The sequence below is a fragment of the Cynocephalus volans genome, chromosome 8 (assembly GCF_027409185.1).
Source record: "Cynocephalus volans isolate mCynVol1 chromosome 8, mCynVol1.pri, whole genome shotgun sequence".
Classification (NCBI taxonomy): Eukaryota; Metazoa; Chordata; class Mammalia; order Dermoptera; family Cynocephalidae; genus Cynocephalus; species Cynocephalus volans.
In genome coordinates this window covers 115,764,212-115,782,147 of record NC_084467.1, presented here as the reverse complement: position 1 = coordinate 115,782,147, position 17,936 = coordinate 115,764,212, and the positions used below count along the sequence as shown (strand labels likewise).

General features: G+C 37.3%; 2 pseudogenes; one reads left to right on the top strand and one right to left on the bottom strand.

The window, feature by feature from the left end:
- Positions 1-9,927: 9,927 nt before the first annotated feature.
- Positions 9,928-13,337, bottom strand: LOC134384313 (T-cell surface glycoprotein CD1a-like; annotated as a pseudogene).
- A 1,962-nt stretch (positions 13,338-15,299) lies between these two features.
- On the top strand, positions 15,300-15,592 carry LOC134384312 (transmembrane protein 14C-like; annotated as a pseudogene).
- The last annotated feature ends 2,344 nt before the right edge of the window (positions 15,593-17,936 follow it).

Genomic DNA, 17,936 nt, shown 5'->3' with positions numbered 1-17,936 from the left:
AGAAAATACAGGGGGATATGTCTTGAATTTTGAGTAACTGTTATTGCAATGAAATTTCACAGTTAATTAAATGGTAATGCTACAATTCACCATCTGAAAGAAGTCAAACACAGAAATATATATCATTACAAATATCAAACAGAAATCCTGGAATTGAAGAGTTCATTGAATGAAAAATAAGATACATCTAAGAGTCTCAACAGCAGATAAGATCAAGCAGAATAAAAAAATGTCTTATCTTAAAGATAGCTCTTTGGAAATAATGAAAGAAGATTTTTAAAAAGAGAAAAATACATTAAAAAATAAACAAAGCTTACAAGACTTATGGGATAGTATGAAGTGAACAAATACTCAAATTATGGACATTCCAAAAGGAGAAGAAAACAAAAAGATACTGAAAATCTCTTTAATGAAATAATAGCTGAAAATGTCCCTAGTCTGGGCAAAAATATGAACATTCAAATCTAGGAAGCTCAAAAGTCCCTAAACAGATTTGAACCAAACAGGGCATCTGCAAGACACATTTTAGTTAAACTATCCAATGTTAAAAATGAAGAGAGAATTCTGAAAATAATAGGAGAAAAAGGTCAAGCTACTTAAAATGGAATCTCCATTAGACTACAGCATACTTCTCAGCAGAGACCACACAGGGCATGAGAGAATGGAGTGATATATTCAAAGCATTGAAGAAAAAAAAATCCAGCCAACAATATTATACCCAGCAAAGTTAACTCACAGGAATGAAGGAGAAATAAAGTCTTTCTCAGATGAACAAAAATTAAGGAAATTTGTCATCACCATTTTGGCTTAACAAGAAATGCTTAGGGGAGCCCAACATCTAGAAGAGAAGGGAAAATACCTGAAAATATAAACATTACTGGTAGAGTAGATACACAAATTAGAAAAAAAAGAGCCAAATGATATCAATGCAGAAAACCACCAAACTGCAATGATAAACAAGAAGAAAGGAACAAAGGATACAGAAACAATCAGAAAACAACCAACAAATGACAGGAGTAAGACCTCACATATCAATAATAGCCTTGAATAAAAATGGATTAAATGCCCCAATTAAAAGACATTAGGCTGGATGAATGGATTTAAAAAAGTAAGAAACACGACCCATCCATGTGCTGCCTACGAGAACCACACCTTTCCTACAAAATCCCCCATAGACTAAAAGTGAAGGGATGGAAGAAGATATTCCAGGTAAATGGAAAACAGAAGTGAGCAGGAGTAGCTATACTTACAACAGATAAAACAGACTTTAAACCAAAATCTGTACTAAGGGACAAAGAAGGGCAATATGTAATGATAAAGGAATCCATACATCAAGAGGATATAACAATGATAAATATATATGAATCCAATATCAGAGCACCCAGATGTACAAAGCAAATATTATCAGGTATCGTGTGAGAGATAGATGACAACACAATAAAAGTTGGGGATTTTAACATCCCACTCTTGGCATTGGGACATAACGCTAAGACAGAAAATCAACCAGAGAACATTACATTTAAAAAGTAAAGTAGACCAGATGGTTCTGACATATAAAGAGCATTTCATCCAAAGGCTGAAGAATATACATTGTTTTCATCAGCACATGGAATATTCTCCAGGATTAGCCATATGTTAGGCCACAAAATATGTTTCAACAAGTTCAAAAATCAAAATTGTATCAAGGATCTTTTCTTTCTATAATGGAAAAAAACTAGGACTCAATAACAAGAGGAATTTATGAAACTATGCAAATATGTGGAATTTAAACAACATGCTCTTCAATGATCAGTGGATCAAAGAAGAGATTAAGAAGTAAATCAAAATATTTCTAGAAACTAATGAAAACAGAAACACAAATTACCAAAACCTATAGGATACAGCCAAGGCAATATTGAGAGGAAAGTTTATAGGAATAAATGCCTACATAAAAAAAACAAATGAACAAAACCCCAAAGATTTCAAATAAGCAGCCTTACAATGCACCTCAAGGAACTAGAAAAGCAAGAACAAACTAAATCCAAAATAAGCAGACAAAAATAAGAGCTAAAATAAATGAAATCAAGACTAAAAATACAATACAAAAACCGACCAAATGAAAAGTTTGTTCTTTGAAAAGATAAACAAAATCAACACACCATTAGTCAAACTAACCATGAAAAAAAGAGAAAAGACCCAAATAAACAAAATAAAAGATGCAAATGGGAATGTTAAAACAGGCACCAACAAAATACAAAGAATCACCAGAGACTATTATGAACATTACACTAATAAATTTGAAAACCTAGAGGAAATAAAAAAAAAAAAATGCTGGACACATGTGACCTGCCAACACTAAACAAAGAAAGAATAGAAAACCTAAATAGACCAATAACAAATAACAAGATTTAGTCAGTAATAAAAGGTCTCCCAAAAAACAAATTAAAAAAAGCATAGGACCGGATGGCTTTACTGATGAATTCCACCAAACACTTAAAGAAGAAATAATACTCATACTTCTTAAATTATTTCAAAAAACTGAAGTGGACAGAATTCTTCCTGACTCATAGTACAAGGCCAGATTACCCTGACACCAAAAACAGGCAAAGACAGAATAAAAAAAGAAAACTAGGCCAATACCTCTAATAAACATACATACAAAAATCCTAAACAAAATACTAGCAAGTTGAATCCAACAGCACATCAAAAAGAATAAACACCATGATCCAGTGAGATTATCCCAGGGATGCAAAGATGGCTCAATATGCACACATCTATTAACATAATACATCCCATCAAGAGGATGAAAGAAAAAAAAAAACATATTATCATCTTGGCACAGAAAAAGCATTTGATAAAATTCAGCATGTCTTCATGATAAAGACTGTCAACAAATTGGGTATAGAAGAAAGTTATCTTAATATGGTAAAGGCTATATATGAAACCCACAGCTTACATACTGAATGGAAAAAAGTTGAAAGCTTTCCCCTTAAGAACTGGAACAAGACAAGGATGCCCATACTTAACACTTCCATTCAACATCGTAATGCAAGTCCTAGCCAGAGCCACTAAGCAAGAGAAAGATATAAAAGGAATCCAAATTAGAAAGGAGGAACTAAAGTTGTCCCTATTCACAGGTGACATAGAGAGAAACCTAAAAAGTCCACCAAAAAACTCCTATACTTGATAAACAATTCAGTCATGTTGCAGAATTCAAAAGCAACATAGAAAAGTCAGTAGCACTTCAATACATCAACAGCAAACTTGCAGAAAAAGAAATTAAGAAAGTTATCCCACTTACAATAGTAACAACATCAAAAAAACTTAGGAATAACTTTAACCAAGAAGTTGAAAGTTCTCTACAATGAAATCTATAAAACATTGATTAAATAAACTAAAGAAGATACAAAAATATAAAAATGGAAAGCATCCCATACTCATGCACTGGAAGAATCAATATCATCAAAATAAACATACTAACTGACGTGATCTGGAGATTCAATGCAACTCCATCAAACTACCAATGACATATTTCACAGAAATAGAAACAAATCAAAAATGTACATGAAACAACAAGAAACCTCAAGAAAGCCAAGAAACAACAAGAAAGCCAAATTAATCCTGAGAAAAAAGAACAATGTTGGGGATACCATACTCCTTGAATTCAAAATATACTATGAGGCTTTAGTTCAAAACAGCATGGGGCTGACTGGTTAGCTCAGTTTGTTTGAGCATGGCAAGAAAGAAAGAGAGAGAGGGAGGGAGAGAGGGAGGGAGGGAGGGAGGGAGGGAGGGAGGGAGGGAGGGAGGAAGGAAGGAAGGAAGGAAGGAAGGAAGGAAGGAAGGAAGGAAGGAAGGAAGGAAGGAAGGAAGGAAGGAAGGAAGGAGAAAGAAAGAGAAGAAAAGAGAGAGGAGAGAGAGAGAAAGAGAGGGAGAAAGAGGAAGAAAGAAAAGACCAGAATAAAATACTGAACATTCAAAAGGAGAGAACAGACATATATTTACTAGAGGTGGGAAAAGGGGAATTGGAAGGGGTTAGGGAGTAATTGGGTAAGGGACTCAAAGAATAATTGCAATCTGTAATGATGAACATGCTAATAATATTGATTTAATCATCACATAGTGTACACAAATACTGATAGTCAAATCTGTACTCCATGAATAGGTATAAACAATTATGTTAAAACAGAAAAAAATCTTAAAAAAAGAAGCACAGTGCTAGCATAAATCAGACACAAATCAGTCCATTGGAACATAATAGAGAATTCAGAATTAAATCCACATCTACAGCCAGCTTATTTTTGACAAAGGAGCTTAGAACACACTCTGGGGAAAGGACAGTCTCCTTAATAGATGGTCCTGGGAAAATTGGAGATCTATATGCAGAATAATGTAATGAGAACCTTATTTCACACCACATACCAAAATCAACTCAAAATGGATAAAACACTTAAATGTAAGACCTAAAACTATAAAACTTCTAGAAGAAACCATAGAGGAAACACTTCATGACATAGGACTGTGTAAAGATTTTTATGAGTCATACTTCTGAAGCACAGGAAACAAAATCAAAAATTAATAAATGGGATATGTCAAACTAAAAAGCTCTGCATAGCAAAGGAAACAATGAACAGAAAGAAAAGACAACTTTCAGAAAGGGAGAAAATATTTGCAAATTATGCATCTGAAAAGGGATTAATATTTAGAATACACGAAGAACTCAAACAACCCAGTGGTAGAAAATGAAAAACTCGATTAAAAAACTGGCAAAGAAACTGAAAAGAGGTTTTTCAAAAGAAAATATACAAATGGCCAACAGGCATATGAAAAAAGGCTCAACATCATTGATCATCAGAGAAATGCAAATCAAAACTACAATGGAATATCATTTCATACTACTAAAAATGGCTATTATCAAAAAAGACAGAAAAAACAAGTGATTTCAAGAATGTGGAGAAGGGGGAACTCTTAAACACTGATGGTGGGAATGTAAATTACTTCAGCTGTTATGGAAAACAGTAAGGATATTTCTGAAACAACTATAGATACAACTGCAATACAATACAGCAATCTCCCTACTAGGTATATATCCAAAGGAATGGAAATTAACAAGCCAAAAGAATGCATGCTCTTCCATGTCCATTGCAGCTCTATTCACAAAAGTCAAGAGTTGGAACCAAACTAAATATCTTTCAATGGATGCTTGGATAAAGAAATTGTGGTATATATTCACAATGGAATACTACTCAGCCATAAAAAAGAATGGAATTATGCCATTTGAAGCAATATGGATGATCTTGGAGAAACGTATGTTAAGTGAAATAAGCCAGGCAGGGAGAGAAATACCAAATGTTCTCACTCATATGTGGAAGCTGAAAAAGTTGATCTCATAAAAGTAGAGAGTAGAATAGAAGTTACTAGAGACTGATGGGGGAAGCAGAAAGTGAGAAGGGTAAGAGTGGTCAGTGGATACAAAATTTTATACAAATAGGAAGAAAGGGGCCTAGTGTTCTATAGAAATATAGGGAGACCACAGTGACGAAAAATATTTTATATCTTTGAACAGCTACTTGAGATGATGTTGAATGTTCTCAACACAAAGAGGTGACAGATGTCTGAGATGATGAATATGCTGGGTGCCATAATATGATCAGTGCACGTACTGTAAATGGGCACAAATATTATATTGTACGCCATAAATAATAGACATATCATGGATTAACTAAGAAAAATACATTAAAAAGAGAAAAAAGAAAGAGAGAGAAATAGAGAGTAGAATAGTGGATACCAGAGGCAAGGAAAGAGAGAGGAGAGGGAGGGACCAGGGAAGGTTGGTAGACTGATACAAAGTGACAAAGTTAGAATTGGGTAGGAATACAAAGTTCTGGTGTTTTAAGGTGACCATAGATAATAATATCCTGTTGCATATTTAAAGATAACCAGAAAAGAGAATCTTGAAAGTTACAACCGCAAAGAAATGATAAATATTTAAGCAAGATAAACATGTTAACTATTTTTTTTTTAAGTGGTTGCTGTAGATCTGACCTGAAGTTGAAGTGGCAGCTGGAACAGGAAGAGAGAATTGCCAAGATGCTCTGTCCCTTTCTGCCTCAGCCTGCTATGCAGAGTGAAGTGTCCCTTAGGACTTTTAGGGTGTAACATCCAGCCACAAACCTCTTTCTGTCAGGCCTGATATATATATATATATATATATAAATATATATATATATATATATTTATATTTATTTATTTATTTATTTATTTATTTGTTTGTTTGTTTGTTTGTTTTTATTAACAATATTCATGTTAACTATTTTAATCAGTTCATTATACATTGTATGTATTAAAACAAAAAACTGTACCCCATATCATGCACAATGAGAAAAAGTTTTTAAATAATAAATGATGGTTCTAGATCATCTTTTCGTTCCTATCAAAACTCTGAGAGTATACATTTTTGCCTCCACTTGACTGAAGAAATGAATGAAAATCAGGAAACTTTCCAAAATCATTCACACACCAAGCAGCAGAACCAACACTTTGGTTCCTGGTGAGTACCTGCTTCGTCAGAAATATACGAAAAGTTCCATAGAGGAATTGATCCAGATGTAATAGATAAAAGCAAGACAATATAAGTGTTTAACAAAATAAGGACATATATAAGAAAAAAGTAAAAGGGAGAAAATCAATTTGAAGGAATAGCAAATCCCCGGAAGAGAGTAGGGAAAATAGGGAAGCAAAGATGAATGCTGCAACCAAAAGCAAAGATCAGCCAAGAGTCCCCTGTGGTCCATGCACAACAGATAGGATTCTTTCAGAACAAAGAAGAAGAAATCCAACTCGAGGGGCTGAAACAATAAATGAAAGGTATTGGCTGACATAACTGAGACGTCCAAGGGTCATTCAGGATTTTGGTAGAAATTAACTGAACTCTTCTGTAGGTCTGTTGTCTCCATCTTCTTGCCTGCATAATTTTATCAACAGGCTTACTTCTCCAGTTCTGAAAAATGACTTGAGCTGTTACAAGCTTTATACCCCACACCATAACATCCAGGACAAGAGAGAGCATCTCTTTCCCCTAGCATCAAACACAGAAATCAGGCTTCATATAAATTGAGTGACCTTAGGACAGGTGCATAGCCATCACTCTTAGCAAGGGTAAGTGGGATCCATATTATGATATGCTTAAATCCTGTTCATCTTTTAGCTTATCACATTGACAAGGATGAGATCTCATGATTGCCTTAGGCTGATTACTACAGGTGGTGGTGGAGTCAACCAACCAAAAACCACAGAGTTGGGTTGCCATGCAAATGTGGCGAGATGAATTGGAACATAGATAAATTGTACCTAATAATGTCTAATCCAGGAAGAAAGACAGCAAAATTCCCACTGTTTGCTCTCCCTCACCTCGTATTTTTCATCTTTTCTCCTTCTCCCATTACAACTTCACTTTCTAAAAATGTTTTATGTGCAACTGCTGCTACCTGTACCTCGTCTCTCTGGAATTTTCCTTTGCCCAGTGTCTCACCTCAACCCCCTAAACAAATCAGAGCTAAGTCTCTTTCCCCAAATTCAACTCAAATAAACTAATATAATGGGAAATGAAAACAAAACAATGAAAACAATAAACAGCAGTATCAAAGGCAAAATTTTCAAGCACAGAGTACAGTGATGATCTTTCTTTTTTCATCCACCTCTTTATACTTAATATATTTCTGCTGCACAGTAACTGCTTAAGAAATAATTGTTGAATTATTATATGAACCTTAAGTAATTGAAGTTTAGCCATTGATAACATGACTAACACTGCCATTTGGGTACTTTAGTAGACCATCAATATCCACAAATTCCATATTTTCTAATTCATCTACTTTCTAAAATGTATTTATAATCACCAAATCAATACTCACTGAACTTTCAAACTCATTTGTGGATGTGCACAGAGAGGTACAAAATTTGAGTTACCAAAAGGACACATTCCCAACTAAGGTGGAAAAAGGTGTTTCAGTGTGAGAACTGCATCCTTTCTGTGGTCTATTTAGAGCCATATTTTTTCACATTTTTGTACTACAAAGCATATTTTAGAAGAGCTGTCTAATGTTCCTAAACACAAGAAAGCTGTGGTGTGCCTTACAGAGAAAAGATGTGTGTTAGATGAGCTTCTTTGTAGTTATAATGCTGCTGGCTGAGTTCAGTGTTAATGAATGAACAATACCATACATCCAGAAAAAAAGAAAAGGAAATTCCTTGAACTGTAGGTTAGGCTGCTTTTCTAAAGTAACATCTGTAACACTATGATGAAGGTATAGAAAAGTATTTGAATTTGTGGGTTCAAGAGATAACAGCAGATTTTTATTAAGTATACGGAACAACATTGTTGTGAGGCTGAAAGCCAAAATATGTATCATCGTGTCAACCAGAGTCAAGAAAATATTAAACACTTCTCAGCTCATATTTTATTATAAAGAAATACTTCATATAATAAATTATTTGTACATATATATGCATTAAATAAGACGTTTTGAAACAAAAACACATTTAAAAAGCTTTATATTCATAGGTTTACAAAAATGTTGTAACAGAATCCCACAAGAACCTAGCCCTATATTTCCCCTAGGAACAATGACTCTGTAGTCACTAATTCAGTGTTTGCAGCAACTTTATAGAACATAACTGCCATGAAAAATGAGAATGGACTGTCTGTACATTACCTGCCTTGATCCTACTTCAACCCTGAGGAGCAACACTCTTGTGCCCTTTACTTGACCAGTTTCTCTTCAATGACACAATTTACTACATTTCTGGCATCTCCTACTTCAATGCCCCTTAAATTGTAATGCATTTCTGAATCTCCTGGTGATTTTCTAAAATGAAAATCGTAATTTGTTAAGTCTGAGGTGAGGCCCCAGATTCTACATTTCTAAAATGCTGCACTGCAATCACTGCTGCTTGTCCCTGAAGCACACTGAATATCAAGGGCCTACATCCTGCCTTGCTCTTTATGTTTAGATTACTTGCAACAATAGTTTTATTCTAATACCACTCTATAGTTGAATGATAAGAGTGCTAAGTAGCAAAATTGTATTTCTCCCCAGGGGCTCAGAGAAAAAAAGTACAGAACTTGGAAAGTGTCTAGTGTCTTGGCTGAGTGACAAGACATTTAACAAGAGGAGCTTCAAGGGTCTCAACTACTGCAGAAGTATCAGGAAGGAAGACAATAATGAAAGACTACAAATTTGGTATATATTCAACACAGATTTTTATTGTGAATATGTTATATGCAGGGAAGACATTTTGCCAGGGATACATATATTTAAAAGACTATACATACTTTGCTCTCAAAGAGCTGAAACATTAGAAGGGGAAAAGGGACGTAAATAACTGCAGCAAAGGATAAGGAGTAAGAAGTACAATTGACAAAGTTGAAATGTTCTGGGAGTTCAGATGAAGGAGAAACTACTTTCCACTTGAAAATCAGGGAAGTCTCTCTAGAGCAAGTGACATCTGAAATGAGCTTGATGATCTATTAATATTTGACCATGTGGAGGTTGCTAGGACCCAACTCCATTCAGAATTAAAATTTAAATGTTAAAGTCCCAGAAGCCAGGTCAGAACAACCCTGCATAACTACATTTAGCTTATATGACAACTGATCATTAAGCAGAAATAAACAATAACAACAAAAGTTTTACAAGGAGAGATGAAAGGACTTCATCACAATGTTGTGCTCAGGTGTGTTCTGAGCTTTGGGCTGCTGGGTTTTCATTCAAAGAGAGAAACGTGGAGAGCGATGTTCTTTATTAGAACAAAGATGGGGTTGCTCTGCATAAGGTGGAAGTGAGAATTGAGGAGTGTTGGGGAGGGGACTGGAAGTAGAGAGAAACAAAAAAGATGAGAAGACAAGGAGGGGAGGAGGGAGAAGTAGGAAAGATGGACACAAAGAACTCACCAGCACTTCCGCAACCAATATGCAAGACTTGTCAGAAGAGCCAGAAGCAACATCACTGCCAAGAAGATCAAGCCCTTGGAGCTGTGACAGTCTGTAGATTTGGGTGGACAGCAAGGATGTTATTTCATATTTGCCCCTGTTTTTCCCCATTCACTCCCAGTTTCCCTGCATTTACCTGGGCTACTTATGCTCATTTGGGTGTCTAAATCACCAGTGCCCTTCCTTTGCATTTCTCCTCTCATCCTTCCCCAGATATGAATCCTTCATCTAACCCTCAACATCCTCCTGCATTTACAGGTCCCTCATAATCCATACATAGATTTTTTTAACTTCTATTTTTTGCATTAACTATTTTTCTTCTTTTTGGATCTCGAAACCCTAAAATCACATATTTTTCAGCTGGCCATCCTGCTCTGCCTGAGGACCTCCAGCTCCCATTTTCAGCCTGGGCCCCAGATTTTTTTCACCCCAGTAGAGGACAATGTCCTGTCCTCCTAGGGTGCTGTGCACCACCCAGCATGACAGGCCAGCTGCCTCCCCAGCTGCCACATCCAGGGATACTGGGAGATACCATGACCCTTCAGCATTTGGAGGGAGGTCACCTTGCTGAGTGCCTGGCTGCTCTTGCTCACCCTGCATCCATATCGCCCACATGGGCTTTGGGTAGAATCCTGAGGTGCAGCACACCAGCAGGACAGTCAGGCCCAGGACTCGGGCCACTGGACAGCCAAGCCACAGGCTTCACTGCAAAGAACAGGAATGATATTCAGACAAGTTTGCTAAAACACACTTAAAAGTTCAGATCTCCACACCCGTTTAGATAGATACATCTCTCCAAATTCTTAGAGGCTTCTTATCTTAAATTTGAAAGGAATGATGAGAAGATGTAATCTTTGAATAGGAAATTCTTGAGCAGAGGGTGCAGAACTGATCTTGTCATGGGGGATCTGCCTTCCCTGCATCAAGAAGACCCAAGATAAAGTGTGGGCAGTTGTCACCAAGGACCATCCATGTTGTTTCTTTGTAGAGTTGGCACTAATCGAGCACTCTGCAAACAAACTCGACACTACTTCCACCCTATAGGGATGGCAGCCATGAATTGTTCTGGAAGCTGTGGAAATCTGATCCTTGATAAGTTCCCTGCAGGAAGCTTACTGAGACTCCCCCTAGGGTGCAACTCATATCCTACTGGCTTCTGCATCTCAAAAGAATCGAGGGAAGAATGTTATGAATTAGAGAAAATAAAGAGTAAAAAGATAAAATGAGTGGAATCAAGAGGATAGAGGCAGAAGTGAGAAGTTTAGGGGATTTGTGGAAATGAAACAAAGTTAGCTTCGATCAGAGATTCAGAGATACGGAAATTGATGGGATTCAAGGTGGAGGAAAAGAGCAACAAAGAAAGAGGGAAAATTATCAAAGAATGTGATATGAATGGTGTTTGCAAGGAAGGACTTAGAGTGAGAGAGCTGGGATGATAACAACTTAGGAGGAATGGAATGCATGGGTCAAAATGAATATGTAGATAGAGACTGCCGAAGATATTGAATGAGGGAGAAAAATCACACTTTAAAAGTCAATCAAAGAGTGAGGAATCTGAGTATATTTGGTTGGTGGCAAGGGAAAAAGGTTGTCACAGGATATTTCTAAGAGAGGATAATAAACCACAACTCAGCAATCAATAAGACAGGAGTTCATACACGACAGAAGACTTGAAGTGTTTGAAGAATCAGTGCCTGGCTTATAGCCCTTCCCCAAAATAGTGTGATTGCAATTTAATGGTGAGAAAAGTGGAGTTAGATTCAGAAGAGAGTCGAGGCTCTATTCTAGAGAAATAAAAACTCAGGGAGATATCCCCATATACCCATCTCCACACTCCCCATTGAGGGAACTGAACTCACATTAAAATAGCAATCAAGAGGTGTAGACATGAACTGCCTGAAGAAATATAACAATGTACATATAGAACTTTTCCAGTTCCATCAACTCCTTGTTGCTGATGTTTCCCCTGGACCAGGGCTACAAGAACATGATGGTTCCAGAGTTGCTGTCCCAAATATGAGTCTGCAATTCACTCAACCATCCTGAGAGAAGATTCTGTGTCCAGGAATGTTTGTAAAAGTTTGAGATCTGGATGAAATGGAAGAAAACAGGCTCCTCAAACCTAGTGTCAAAGGAATAGATACGATGGAGAGCAAAAAGACAGTGAGGAGGAGAGAGAATGCAGTAATACAGGTACCACAGTGGGGAAACTCAGAATGTGGAGAGAAGGAGAAACATAGTTGTTTTTTTTTGCAGACATTTGCCTGCTACAGGGTCCCAGGCCTTATCAATACTCTCAAAAGAGCTCAGGTACCTAGAGTCAGGAATTCTCTGAATGGAATCAGCCACACACACACACACACACACACACACACACACACACACACACACACACACACACACACACTCTCTCTCTCTCTCTCTCTTGTGCACAATTAGGTAGTTGCCAGAATTCTTACTATCCTCATTGTCACCACCTAGGAGAACAGCCAGCAATGGAAGTAGCAGAAACAGCATTTTATTTACAGATGTTATTTCTTTCCTCTCAGAAATGTTGGTCTTTGGTGTCTGTTTTAAACAAACTTATTCCACACTATTCCTTTTTTTTTTTTTCTGACCGGTAAGGGGATCTCAGCCCTCGGCACAGTGTTGTCCAAACCACACTCAGCCAGTGAGCGCACCGGCCATCCCTATATGGGATCCGAACCCGCAGCCTCGGCGCTACCAGCACCGCACCCTCCCGAGTGAGCCACAGGGCCGGACCTATCCCACACTATTTCTATTCTGACTTCCTTCTCAAACCAACAGCCAAACCTCCCTTGTCTGCAACAAGAACAAAAGATCTTTTCAGCCCTGAAACCCAGGCCCTCCTCCTTAGTTTCTCAGTAGCTTCTCTCTTTTTCACTGATTTCCACCTTTTCACCCTTCCCTAATTCAACTGCTATGGAACAAGTCTTCTGTGGCACTAAGAAGTCACTTTTCCTTTAGGAACATTTTTTTTTTCTCTTTCATACAATACAAGCACCTAATGTTCTTCTGTCCCTGCTCTTTTCAGTCACTCTGTCTTTCTCTTGCCCTTTCAATATTCCCTCATGTAGTCTCTTTTTCTGTCTCATCCTACCTCAGCACATTCACATTTCTGTCTTGTCACTGTTTTTTTTATTTGCTTTTTCAGAATCCCCTATGATTGTCTCATGAAAAAGTATAAACTACCATCAATTTACCATTATCATTAGAGAAGAGTCAGTGGCCATCACAGAAACCACAGGGACATTGAAATATGTAAGAAAAACTTCCTCTGTTTGACTTCCATGGATATATATTCACTCACCACACAGTCACTTAGCACCTTCCTGGAAACAAGCATCTTGCAATGCTTAAAGGAATATACAGTGGTTGACAACGCAGTCACCTTAGTCAAGGACTTTTTAGTCTACTTAGAAAGAAAAACACACCAAAAGCAATTATGAATCTTGGTGCAGCAAGTTTTTTAATAACATATTGACTCTCTGGATAAAATGCAAGCCTGCTTGATGCAATGCTTTTTAAAGTGGTGACTCTTAACTGATGTTTGCCCACTCATAAACTTGACTTCAGTGGTTGCCATGGGGTATTCATTCTATACGGTTGGTGTATTGTATACTCACCTAACAGAGAGCCTAGCAAGGGGTATGTGCTTAGTAAATGTTCGTTAAGTGAATAAATAAATTCAGCCCATGCATCCAATTACTTCTTTCATTTTGAAGGAGATCTTCAACATAAAACATTTTTTAAGAACTCATATAGGTTACTTGTAGCCCTACATAGGGAAAGGAGGTCTTATACAGTTTTATTTTGGATAAAAGCATATGCTACTAAGCATAAATTTTTAGAGGGTTGTGCTGTAAGTTTCTTACAACTTATAATAAGAAATTAGTCAGAACTTGTGAGAAGTGAAGTTAATGGAGTATTCTAAAGTCATTTATGCAGAATCTTCTTCTATTATTTCTACTTGAATGTTACATGTTTGTCTTGCCATAAGTTTATCTCTTCAACAGGCTTACCTTTCTCTTTCATGGTATTTGTAACTGTTTAAAGGCTCTTAAATATTTGCTTATACTTTGTAAGCATCATATGCATACATGTATTTGAGTTATATATTTTATTTCTTGATTTACCAGAAAACAAGCTACTTCAAGTTAATTTAGGAAATAAAATAACATGTGAAAAATTAAGATTAGGATCTAGAAAGCTAAAAAAAAAACTTCACTTTTATATTTACAATTTTAAATACTGGATAATCAAAATCACAACTTGTCTTAATTCCATCAGAGGCCTGAAATATCAGAGCAATTAATTAACCCAAAATCTAAGGAAAGACAGACTCTTCCATGAAGAGATGGAATGCAAACTCTTACTTACCTCAGACAGATGTCAGATGCTATATAAGCCTATAAGAAGTACTCAACTAAAACTGTCAACAAACTACTAAAGGCTAGCATGAGTATATAAAAGCCCTGAGAGTCACAGACATAGGGGGAATTCACATCAGTCTCTCAGCTCTTTTGCATAGAACTCACAAGGACCTCATGAAAAGGTGGAATTACCAATGTAGACCAGATAATCCCTCTCTCATGGTGCAAGCCTGAGGTATGAGAGCAGCTATTGCATGGGAAAGGTAGGAAGTATCAACGATATCTTTCTCCCTCACTTTCCACACAACAACAACAACAAATCCTTAACTTAATGGGAGAAGGACAGAAAGTCCTGCTTCCCTCAGGACACGGGTGAAAACTACAGTGGAGGGTAAGAAAAAAAAAATGGGAAGGGAGAAGAAAACATCCTGGTCCTAGACTATTAAAGGTCCCAAACTGCTGGGAGAAAGGCAGAACACTTACATGGCCCAACTCCCCAAAATTCAAAACAAGTCAATTGCCTAAGCATGATACTGAACTAGAGGACAAAATAAACCCCCTACTCCCTCTCCCAAGCCGAAAAACAAACATTAAATAGCAAGAGCAGTCTACCGCAGGAAAGGGGGCAAGAACATGGAAATAAGTCCTCTTGAAGCATATCACAAAGGAAATAACAAACCTGAGAGTAGAGCAGACATTAGGAAAACTTCCAGGCAAACCAGCCCCACCAAAGGAAGTATAGTTGGTTCACCATATTTGCAGGTTCTGCATCCACAGATACAACCAACCACAGATTGTAATGTAAAATAAAAAAATAATACAACAGCCCAGACCTTATGCATCCTTATCCACCAGTGCAGACCTTTAAGAGAACAGTTTGGCTGCAGATGCAGGTCTGCTGTAGTCTCTTGTCTGGACAGAGTGAGAAGAGAGCAATGCAGGACACCAGCCTGCTAGGGCCTTTACGTCAGTTTGGCTTTGGTTACGCAGCAGTGGTTGCTTCTGGTGGAATCACTGGCTAGGCAAAAGCAGGTAGAATGCTGTCCCTGGCTGCTGGATTCCAAGGAACATATGGGTTTTCCTAGCTACATCTGGGACCTTGGCTGGCACTGTGGGAATTAGATTCTACCGCTCTCAAAAATTTGTGCCTGCAAGTTTAATTTCAGGTGCCAGTTTGCTGATGGTCACCAAAGTTGGAATTAGTATGTTGAATAGACCCCATTGGTAATAATCATATCCCAGCTTGGACTCATGAAGAATTAAAAATCTCTAAACTTCCACTATTTTCAATGTATTAAGAGAAATAGGTGCAGCATTTCTACATGTTCTGACATTTTAGTTAAAAAAGAAATAAAAACAAACAACACTGAACTTGGCAGGAGAAAAATTAGTTGTTACCATTACAACCCTATGGAGGTGGTGAGGATATAACATAACAGTTTTTCGATACCCTCATACAATTTGATTCTTGTATATTGATGTTATCTCTTCTTTCTGTGTCTATAGATAAAATCCTAATGTTAGGTGTCAACATTGGGGGCCCTGAGATCCCATAACCTGCTCAGAGGAACAGCGTGAAAAAAGTGTCTTTGACATTTGGGATATCTGTTCTTTTGCTCATCTTAGAGCACAGACCTACTTTGAAATTATGTTAAATTAAATACCAATGAAAATTAAGTTTACTATGAATAAAAATAAATAATAAAATATGATCATAAAAATAATATATATATATATATTTTTTTTGACTGGTAAGGGGATCGCAACCCTTGGCTCAGTGTTGCCCACACCATGCTCAGCCAGCGAGCACACCAGTCATTCCTATATAGGATCCGAACCCGCGGCCTCGGCACTACCAGCGCCGCACTCTGCCAAGTGAGTCACGAGGCCTGCCCAAAATAATATAATTTTTAAAAAGCAATACAATATGACAACTATTTATATAGCATTCACATTGCATTAGTATTATAAGTAATCTAGATGTGAATTTGAAGTACATAGGAGGATGTGCAAAGGTTATATGCAAATATACCATTTTATATCAGGGACTTGAGCATTAGTGGATTTTGGTATTTGTGGGGTTCCTGCAAGCAATCCCCATAGGTACTGAGGAATAACTGCAATGCTAGAGGAATACGAGGACCACTGGAACAACAGCAAAACCCAAATTCATTTACATTTAGGGTTGTTATTGAGAGGTATTGTCTTATTCCTGACAGTTTGTGGCTTTTTGTTTAGATGTTATAAGTATCATTTGTTACTTTTATCTCCTTTGATTATTAGTCTTCAATGTCTGTGGAATTTTTTTTTTGAGGTAGTAGATTTAGTTTCTTTAATGTTTCTCATTTGCATTTGTGTTTTACTAGTAGGTTTTGTTCTTGCTTGTGTATTTGTGGTAGTGATTATTATTTTTCAGATTCCAGGAAAATGTGGTATATATACACAATGGAATACTACTCTGCCATAAAAAAAAAAAAATGAAATTCTGCCATTCACAACAACAGAGATGATCTTGGAGAAAATTATGTTAAGTGAAATAAGCCTGGCACAGAGGGAAAAATACCACATGTCCTCACTCATAAGTGGGAGCTAAGAGAGAAAGAAGGAAGGAAAGAAAGATCGCAGTGGTGAGTTGGACTTGCAGATGAAGAGAGTATACAAAGATTTGGGGAAGGGGAAGGGAGGTCAGGGATTAATTGGGTAGAAGACCCAGGGAGTAATCACAATTTGTGGTAATAGGCGTGCTGATAGTATTGATCTAACAATCAAATCTTGCGCAGAGGTGGTGATGGTCAGCTTTAGTACACCATGAATATGCATAATCAATAATAGATAGATGATAGATAGATAGATAGATAGATAGATAGATAGATAGATAGATAGATAGATAGATAGATAAATCAAATCCACTGAATTCCTGACTGAATTGACTCAAACCCTCAGGGAGATCAGTGTGGAAGGAATGAGAAGAAGAGGGAGACCTATGAATCAGCAAGAGGGTGTGTGCTTGGGCCTGGGGAGAGATGACTTTTATAAAGCAAGTCAGAGGAAGAATAAAGGTAGAGAGGGAAGTGATAAATCTGCACAAGGGAAGTAGGCAATTTGAGCAGACTTCACTCTGAGGTAACAAGAAGAGGGACATAAAGTTAGTACACACACAAAAATGTTTCCCAAATGGATGCAAGGAGCAAGGGATGAAAAGGTGGGAGAGATGGGAAAAGAAAGACGTCATTAGTCTGATCAGGTATAGGGCAGCTGCATGCCTCAGTCTGAGGAAGGAGATGGCAGATTTTGGGGGGAAGGTTGAGTCATCCAAGGGCATATGATTGAAAGTCTGAAAGAGGCCAGAGTCACAACATCTTTGAAGACTCAAAGGCAGGATCATCCCACTTCATAGGAGTGCAGCCAGTCCAATAGCACAGAGTTAATGCTCTGTTATCACTGTTTTGAAATTCTGAATATTTTAATCTTGAATTTATGTTTTAAAAGTGAAGTCCAATGAGCCAGTGAAACTTGCGGTGGGGTGGCTGGAGGAGCCTCCTCAGCTTACATGTGGTTCTGCAGCACAGAGT